This window comes from Camarhynchus parvulus, chromosome 2 (genome assembly GCF_901933205.1).
Source record: "Camarhynchus parvulus chromosome 2, STF_HiC, whole genome shotgun sequence".
In the NCBI taxonomy this organism is placed as follows: domain Eukaryota; kingdom Metazoa; phylum Chordata; class Aves; order Passeriformes; family Thraupidae; genus Camarhynchus; species Camarhynchus parvulus.
Genome location: NC_044572.1, coordinates 130,659,877 through 130,669,650, shown reverse-complemented (window position 1 = coordinate 130,669,650; position 9,774 = coordinate 130,659,877).

Sequence of the window (9,774 nt, the reverse complement as noted above, 5' to 3'; positions counted from 1 at the left end):
CTAGGAGTGCATGGCAGGGCTGTGCTCCAGCAAACTCTGGCCAAGCCAGTTGGAAAAGCTCACCATATTTCCCAAAGGAAAGTAAAAGTCATCAACACTCTCTTCCAAGCCTATCTGTGCATATGAAAGAAGGGAAGGAAAGAGTTTTCTTCTTTCTATTTTAAAACTGCATTTCATGTACCTGGCTAGAGAATGGCACTAGGATTAGATATATACCAATGATCACTTTTATATATTGATAAAAAACTTTGCCTATGGAAATGTTAAAATGTGAAGATATCCATAGGCAGTAGGGATGAAGAAACTTTGAAAGGAAAATGCCCAGAAGAAACATCTAGGTGCTTGTCTGTAGCAATATGAGCACCAGTCAGTTTGGACACCCAAGATTGGCCTAATTCCTGTTAAAACATTACACATGGTTTTCTTGTTGCCCTGCTACTTAATTCTATGTGCAAACTATTGTGACTATTTCTGTGACATTGGTATATAAGTACCTTATATTCTGCCAGTATCCATTTCAGTTTCAGGAAACTTAATATTTAGATATATTTATTTTTCTTGCAATTGAACCAACTCAAGTTGAACTGCTCAACTTGATTAAGCTCAACTCCATTTGTGGCATAGAACTTCTCTATTTTCTCCAACATACAACATACTTTAGTGAAGTTCCACTTGCCCTTAACTTCCCTTTTCTATAGATAACAAGCTATTTTCTCTGAGCATTCTGCTTAAATTGATTTCTCAACTGAATGCAGTGTTTTGCCATCTTCTTCAGAATTCTGCAACACTATTAAGATGGCCAGAACTCTGTGTAAAACAGAACACTAGATTTTGCAACAAAAATATATATTCAAATTACAGATTCACTGGCGTCATGTCTTCATACGGCGCTAAAATAATCTCCTGCAGTCTATATTCAGTGTTTCTATTTATGGAACTTGTATTTTGCTTAGCAGTTAGACAAAGAGAAAGCAGACCATCATGGGCACAGCATTGAGAGGGTGTTAACTCTCTCCCCTCTGGACTTTTCCTAATCTATCAGTATTGGGGGTGATTCTATGAAAAGCATGAAAATGACAGTTCAATATGGTGCAAAAACCTATGATCTTGTAGTTTGTCATTCTACTTATTCTAACCCTCCCTTAGTCCTGACATACTTCAAGCCCACAGGGGGCACTCTCAATGGCTAAAGAATCTGGCTGTACAAATCCTGTGGCTTGGCCCTTACACATCTCTGGTACTGCTGAAGCACTAAATCAAGGTTTCATATGGAATAAAGACGAATAAAAACTACCAACCAGCTAGCTGACAACTCTGCACAAAAAAAAAAAAAAATCCTTGTAAAGAGGTTCCCTCACTGCTTCCCTCCAGTTGTCTGTTGTGATTCCACTGATAGAATCCTCCAGCTGCGGAAAAACTGGTTTAAGGGTCTGAGAAATGGAGTAAGAGTCTATTTGCAAATTAAACTATGTAAACTATCATCACTGATTAATCATAGCACTTTACTTTTAAGTATGAGCATTTATTATATCAAAAAAATCTGCAAGAATAACTACCTAGATTTTCAGTAATGCTATGGAGGAAGGAAAAAAAGAACATTTGATATCTTTTCCGATATTTGGCTAATTTGAGGACAGAATTCATCTTGCCTAACCTTAACTATTCAAATGGTAAGGTTGAACCTAAGATCATAATCTGTGCTTTCTCTACACTGAAAGAAGAAAGGCAGCTGAAGCCAGAATATGATTCATACAGCTTCTTCAGAGACTAGCTCACGTGAGGCTACAGTATATCACACAAAATTACCTGCCTAAAATGCTTACACTAACCACGTCTTCAGTATCAGAATATAAACTGTTCAAGGATCTCCAGTCTTCAAAACACGATGGTACATCCTAATGTCCTAATTGCAGGTGATCAGGCTCCAAGTTTTGTCTTACCATGGTAAGTAAAAAAACTTTTAAAAATTAGTCTTCACACATAACAGATGATATTAATCCAGTGAGGTTTTTTTCTTCCCTTTTTTTGTCTGGAAAACTTAAATAAGCAGCATCCCTCCAGACCTTTGATAACTACATGAAACTCACCTTTGGGATGGGGAGGTATTTCCCTCCTGTCAATTGCAACCTAGAAAAATCTGAATGGTGACACTAGTTTCTAAATTCTAGCAGCACATAGAAAGAAATTGCAAATGGGAAAGCAATCAAATCAGAGCAATTGGAAAATTGCAAGCAGTGAAAAGACTGTCCCAATAAATGTCGAATCCCGAAAAAAGGAAAATAAAAAAAAATACAGAAAGCAAACAGGAGATGGCAAAGAATCCAAAGATCTCATAAAAATAAATTTATTGTCATTTTGTCTTCCCCTTAGGCAGTGATATTGTTTTCATGTAACCAAGCAATACAGTTGTCACGACGCAGGTGTGGAATCAGAAGGAGTGTGTCATGAGATTGCTGCTGTCAAGCTGTAATTCAGCACCATGAAAAGGATTTCCACTGAGGTCACTGGAGTGTCTGTCGTCATGACTGAAGTAACTACCCCACTGAGTCCTCTCTCCAGTAGCAGGCAATACCAGAGGCTTCAGAGGAACCACTCTCCTCTGAAGACTGAATACATGTGCGGAGGTGCACAGTCTTCCCTGGTCAGTGGTTAGCAGAGTGCATTATTTGCCTGTTGCCTTCTTCAGCTCTGTACTTACATGGATTTCTTATTGATCATAAACTTATCCGACCTTTTGGATGTGTCAGCTAAGTACCTGGGTCTAATAATGAATTCCAGTCACCAATAACTTCAGCCTCTATATTTCGTGGCCCTGACAGATAAGTAAGTGTTGGGGAAGATGAACCAGGAAAGCCTTATAAATATGATTGTCTGGCAAAAGATTTTGAGAATATAGAAACTATAAGCGAGATTGAAATGAAAGCAAGCTTTGTTACTGAACGACTGGAAAACAATGGTGTGGCTGGCTGAAGGTAATCCTCTTTTGATGAAACAATACCCTCTGCTTGCAGACAGGTCCAAGGGTCAGAGCAGACCCCACCAGCTTAGCAGAAGGGATCCAAAGAGTAGTTTTTAGGGCTTAAAATGTAACACATTATGGTAATGCAATGATTCTTATAGGCTGTATGTAAATACTATAGGATTTGTATATTGTACTAGATTGGTTAGTGAGAATTAGAATATTCAACACAGAAGAAAGTTCATTGTATTGTAAGGGGAATCTCAGTCTCTTACGCTCTTACCCTCTCATCCTCTCTCTCTCTCTCTCATCCTCTTTACTGCTGTCTTTACTTCTCTCGGGCCTGCTCCGAGCTGCGGCTGGCAGCTCCCAGCACGGCCCTGCACCCACACCCTTCAATAAACCACAGGTTCCACAACCTGGCTTCAGAGATCTCTCGTCTCCGTCCGTCCTGACCGTCCTACCCCCTGACGTTCCTACAAGTAATGGTGAACTGGGAGCCTAAAACACACAGCCTGAGCATTGCAGAGAGACTTCCACATAAGCAGAGATCTGCGTTGCCTGTTGCTGTTGCAAGGAATAATTTGTACAAAATCTCATAACCTCAGTATTCCCTAGAGAAGTGAAGGGGGGAAAAAAATCAAGCAGCAGTGGAAAGACTAGGATCACAAGATCTTGACCAGCTCAGTGTCAGCACTAATGCTGCAACAACACAGAGCACTTCACAGCCTGGAGGGCTGGTGAGCTCTTGTTCTTCACCAAGCTCCATGCTTGCACAGCCAGCTGAACCCAAGCAGAACTGGCTCAAATGCATTGACACCCCCTGCATTATAGATAAACCCTGCAGCAACATCACAGAGACTGCCCACTGAGCATTATGGCTGCCCTTCTGTTGCTTCAAGCAGAAACCTGGACTATCTCAGTGGTTAAACTTCATCAAAACTTGAAACAAAAAAAAAAAAAAAAAAAAAAAAAAACAACAACAACAACAACAAAAATAACCAAGTTTCCATGCCAAATGTCAATTCTAACCCTTTAGGGATAAATGTGGGGCAGAAACACCTTCCATAAAGTCATGAGTAGTGCTGCAGTCTACAAGGAGGACCCACTTCTGCAGGTTCTGTAGTAGAGTGCATCTGCAGTAAGTGTAGGATTAGGAATGGTATCTGAAGGAGAAAATGATCTCCCAAATAGCAGTTGAAACCCTAACCCTTCCTTCTAATCATCCAGATTTTGTGACTCATTACCCTTGGGTGAGAGGAAATCTCTGTCTGTATATCTTGGCCAGAATGGAGAGCAGGGGGCACAGAGAGTGTAGTATAAGGTGTCATGTATTTAGTTGATCTAATGCAAAAATAGAAAGGAATCAAGGAAAAAACCCCGTGAAGACAAGCCAAGGGGAAAAAAAAAGGGAAAAAAGGAAGCAACACCAACACACAAGCACCTTCTGTAGAACTTGAGGCAGACACAGTCCTCAGAGAAGCCAAATCCTGATTCCTGACTTGATTACTTTGGGACAATAAGCAAATTCTAGAATGAAAATAAAAAGGCTAGTTCTGGTTCCAGAAATTAACAAGTATGGCCTCAAACATATGTTATATATATTTTAAATAAATTCTGTTTTCTTTTTGAGGAGAGGCACAGCTGGCACACCATCCAAAAGCTGTAGCACTTCACTTGCAGCACGGCAGAGGTGAAGCCAGATAGAGTACCAGCTCCTGGGGACCTTGTTGAACAGCAGGGAGAAGAAAAGACATCTCAGCATTTTCCTCACTTCAACATCAATGCAAATGCACATAAAGACCCCCATGTTAAGACCTTTAGGGGAAACCATATAAGGAGCAGCTGAGGTCACTTGTTCTGTTCACGCTGGAGAAGAGGACACTGAGGGGAGACCTCATTGCAGATTCAACTTGTGAGGGGAAGAGGAGGGGCAGACACTGATCTTTTCTCTGTTGTCCCACTGACAAGACTCAAGGGAATGGCCTGGAGTTGTGTCAGGGGAGGTTTAGGTTGGATATTACAAAAAGACTCTTCACTCAGAAGGTGGATGGGCACTGGAACAGGCTCCCCAGGGAAGTGGTCACAGCATTAGCCTGACATGTTCAAGAAGTGTTGGGACAACACTCTTGGGCACATGGTGTGACCTTTCTTTGGATGTTTCAGGTACTTCTCTTGCATGAGGAAAGGACATTTGAGACCAGCAGTTCTCTTCTGGTCACACTGCATCATGGTCAATATAGGCATGTCCTGCTATGCTGCCCCATGAGCCAAAGCCAGTATTTAGATCTCTCTGTCAAAGATTTAATTATGTACCATTCCTGGGTAAACTCACAGCACTGCAGTCACTGCCCTCTCTGTGTAATGCAAAAGAGGCTTGAAGTCTTGGAAACTGTTGGAGAGAGCATTGGAATTGGGTGCTCCTGACCACAGGAAATTGTTGTTATTAACTTGTGTCTGGAGTCAGCTTCATGCAAGGAAGCAAGAGTTTCACACTTCTGGAAGGCCTGGCTCTGGCTAGCCTGAGGAAACAGAGACAACAGAGGAGACTTCTGGGCGAGAGGTAAAGGCCAGAATTGCTGCTTTATGAGGGTCATGCTGGGAGCAGCCACAGCAAACAGCAAACTTGCCAGTGATGTTGGAAGGAAGGAAGGCACGGTGACGATGCTCATGGCAAAATGGCCATCCTGGTGCACAGAGGAGAGCAGCGTAGTTGTAGTTGTTGTACTTGTAGGATTCACCTGCCAATGCTGAGGAGAACCAGGCTGCATCAGAGTGCTCTGCTTGTGTCCTCTGCCCTTGGCAGTGGCTGGGGCTGTGGATGTGGGGATGGTGTGCCAAGAATGTGTTACCATAAGTAGGAACTGCCAGGCAATCTGGCAGAGCTGTGTTTGCAGCCCCCCACATACAGCAAGCAACTCTCTCCTATGGCTCATCTGCCCTGGTGAGGCCAGCAGGGATGACACACTTCTGAAAAGCTCTCTGCACAGAGGTCCTGTGTCCTACTGCTGCTCACTGTTGGCTCTCACAGTTGTTGTATGAGAAAATGTGGTCCCTAAGCAGGGGCTAAAGGCAACCACTGTTCACCACCTCTGTCCTTTTCATCCACCAATCCAACTGCACACAGCAATGCTCCTGGACAGAGTTCTGCTTCTGTGAGCACTCCCCATCCAGCTGAGAAGGACACCTTGCTCACTGTCTTTGTCCAGCGTGTGCTCATGCTGGACACGTAACATCTGGCATGACCACATGTGACAGCATGTGACTATGGGTTGTGTCTTGTCATGCCTGCCCAGAATCCCTTCCTTCCGCTGTCCAGGCTAGCAGCTGGTCCCCTGGCTGCAAACACGTGCTGTCTTCGGGTCCACTGACCTCCTGGCCAAGGACTTGAGGCAGGTCAGCAGACACTGGAAGGTGCTCTTGAGGAGAAGCACTCTGGTTCTGCACATCCCACAGACAGTTGACCGAGGCCCCTCATTGTCACATAGATGGTTTATATTTTAAATGCCTGTGGTACTTAACTGTGACATAGGGACATGCAGACAGAGAAGGCCACAAAAGCCTGCTGTGACACATTTGGAGATCCCGTACTGCCAACAGCAGTGCGTGGCCACAGTGTGCACTGAAGTAGGGCTGCCGTGGGCATCAAGTTCCTCTCTCACCAGCTTCCCCAATCCCAGTTTATTTGTGAAAGAACCTGTAGATACACTGCAGATGAGCCACCCCATGAATAATGAGGCAGCAAGGGGGCAGGACTTCGGGGTAGGGTCAGTGTGTCAACACGAAAATATGGAGGAGCTGTTTGTTACTCAAAGAACAGCTAAATCTGAGCAGTACTTGCCCTTCCTCTCAGGGAAGGTCAAGTGTAAATGCTCCCTGGCTCTGACAAAGATGTACATGCTGCATGAAGGACCCATTTGTGACCAATTTTAGAAAAAGTATAGGTCTTCCCTGAGCAGGGTTATTTCCACCACAACTTTCATCTCTTCACATCTCTTCATCATGACAAAAAAGTTATTTTAAAAACCCTAAAGCATTTTTACCTTTATGCAACATTCCCCCCCATCCCACTGTTCTCACACTTAAACCAGCAAAAAACATTCTTGCTCAAGCTTTCCAGAAACAATTTCACCTTTGGGCAGAGAATAAGCACATAAATTCTGAACCCAGAAAAACAGAAATTTCAGGCTGTTCTGACTAAAAGAGGAGGAAAGCTCAGGAGACGAGAATGGAAATGGTGTTGTGCAACAGAAATTACAGTCTGCTGCTTCTTGCAGTATAACTCTTGCTTGACTTTCATTTATTTTTCTAACAAATTGAAGTTCCTTGAGGATACTGACAGTAATAGACAACTGGCCTTTAAAAATGGCTAACTCCAAGAAAATACACAGGTATCACTTTTGCATCCTGCAACTCCTTACCTCCAGAGCTTAAATATTACATCTAGGAGTAGAGTTTTAGGCATTTGAGAAATTTTAAGCTCATACAGTAGTCTTTTGCAGACCTCTGGAGCCTTGTAAGTTGAGTGACATCTTATATGGGTTCAGGAACACTTTTTGGGTTCAGGCACTCAGATTTCTCAACCTATTTTTATTCACTCTCATAGTGACTGGAAATAAACCTAAATAAGTTTTATTTATTTAAACAGATTTTCTTTCTTGCAATAGGCATGATCTAGGGACTGCAGCTCTATATATTACCAATTTTCTACTTTTTCTTTATTGACTACCACAGAAACTGATTAGATCAGATGATGCAATTCTAAGATATCTGAGATGTTTGAAATGGCTATGGAAGCCTTTATCTTTAATGTTTTCTGACATGCCAAAAAATTTGGAAAGTTCTCAGCTTGCACTTTATTTACTGGTATCTTGCCACTTTGTAACTTGGATCAGTGAGATTGCATCTATATTAGATAGCTCTGTTTGTCACTAATCCATTATCCTAGCCTTGCCATCATGGTACACAGGTATTAACTTTTATTTTTTTATCTACTGCACTCAGTACAATTTATGACAATCAGTGCACGGCAAACAATCTTTCACAGTGGGCAAACAGAAACCTGATGGTATTCAACACTTATTCCTGTTCTGTGCATTTTCTCTCTTAGCTGTATTTATATATAATATTTATCAATTATATAGTGGTATTTATAAATATTTTCTCTTTTCGCATGCTTGATTTCTGTTTTGCTATCCATGTGTATTGCAGATATTTTAATTCATCAAAGACTTTTATCCTCTCTTCTCTGGTTGCAAGTCAGAATGCATTTCCATACTACATTTTTTCCAGAGGCAAAATTGATCTGGACAGTTCCCTTCCTTCCCTATGCCACTTGTTCCTGCTGCCACATCAATCTTCTGCAATGCTTTTTGTGCAAATGCAGCCATCTGTGGGGCAATACTGTAAGACAGATCACTAAAATCAGGGGTGCTAAAAATAAAGTCTCCAGGAAAAAAAAATAAATTGGCGAGACAGCTGAGCTGGAAAACATAGAAGAGTGGTGAATCTTCCAACAAAGGGTATTCTTCAGAACAAGATGAAAGAAAGATCAAGGACACAAATATGCATGTCAAAAGGGGAAGGGTTGAGGACAGGTTTTTCCCCCTAAAAATGACGGGCTGGAGACCAGATGATGAATTCCAGAACCTGCAGGAAACATGAAGTTACCTAATAAAAAAATAGAGTTTGACTTTGCCAATTTTATGTTGAAGACAATGGTTGAATATTCAGATAAAAAATTTCAAAGGGAGACTCATTTGTGGGATCAGAGACATGAAAACATTTACCCATTATATTTGATACTCTTCCAAGATGACTTTAAAGAAAAGACCACCAACACATGAAATTCTGGCCCAAGGTGCCGATTTTACACTACCATATGAGATAACAGTGTTTCATATGTAAATACTGAAATTATACTGAGGCCAGTAGCCCACATAAGCAGAGATTATGGGAAGGATTTACAAAATTGAGACACAGTTGTCTATCCCATACCCATTTCTCCATTCCTTACCACCAAGAAGAAAAGCACTTTCCTTCTTCAGCCCTCTCTGCTCACCTTTCTTCATGTTGATCTGATTTTTACCCTTCCATTTTTGACAACATGTTGTGTGTGCTTATGCCTCCTCAGAACACACCGGATGCTTTGCTGGGAGGGCAGTATTTTTGTATTGTGATATAATACTTTGTACTGCTCTGCCAGCAACTGAATTAAATACCCACAAAGGTTAAATCCTAGATGTTCTTCAGAAAGTGTTTTGGAAAGACAGGCTAGTTAGCATTCTTAAACCTTGTATGCCTCACCAAATGCAGTGTGCATAAAGTATTTCCTCTCTGCTCAAGAGTTTGAGCAGTCCCTACTTTTCCTTAATACCTCTTTGTCATCCTGTTCTATAATAATAAGCTAGCAAGCAAGCAAACAAATGTATCTTCCTTTACATACCAAAATAAACAACTGCCAGTTTTGGTGTACAGCTTGTGCAGAAAATAGTTTCTTTCTTCCCTATGCTTAGTGTATTTTGTTAATTGACTATTTTGAATACTTCTGATGAAAAGCACCTACTTGGCTGCAGGCTCTCTACTGCCAAGCTCTCGGCAGGGTGGCTGGCTGGAGGTTTGCTTTGTCCCTCATCAGCTTCAAGGAGAAACCACCTCACCACCACAGTGACTGCTCAATGTCCCAGTGCAGAATTTTAAAACACCAGGGTTCTGTTCCCCTCCTATTCTCCAGCATTAGCCAAGATATTTCAGAACATTTGTACTGATTTGCTGAGTCCCTCTGGACATTTAGAAAGTAATACATTACTGAACTT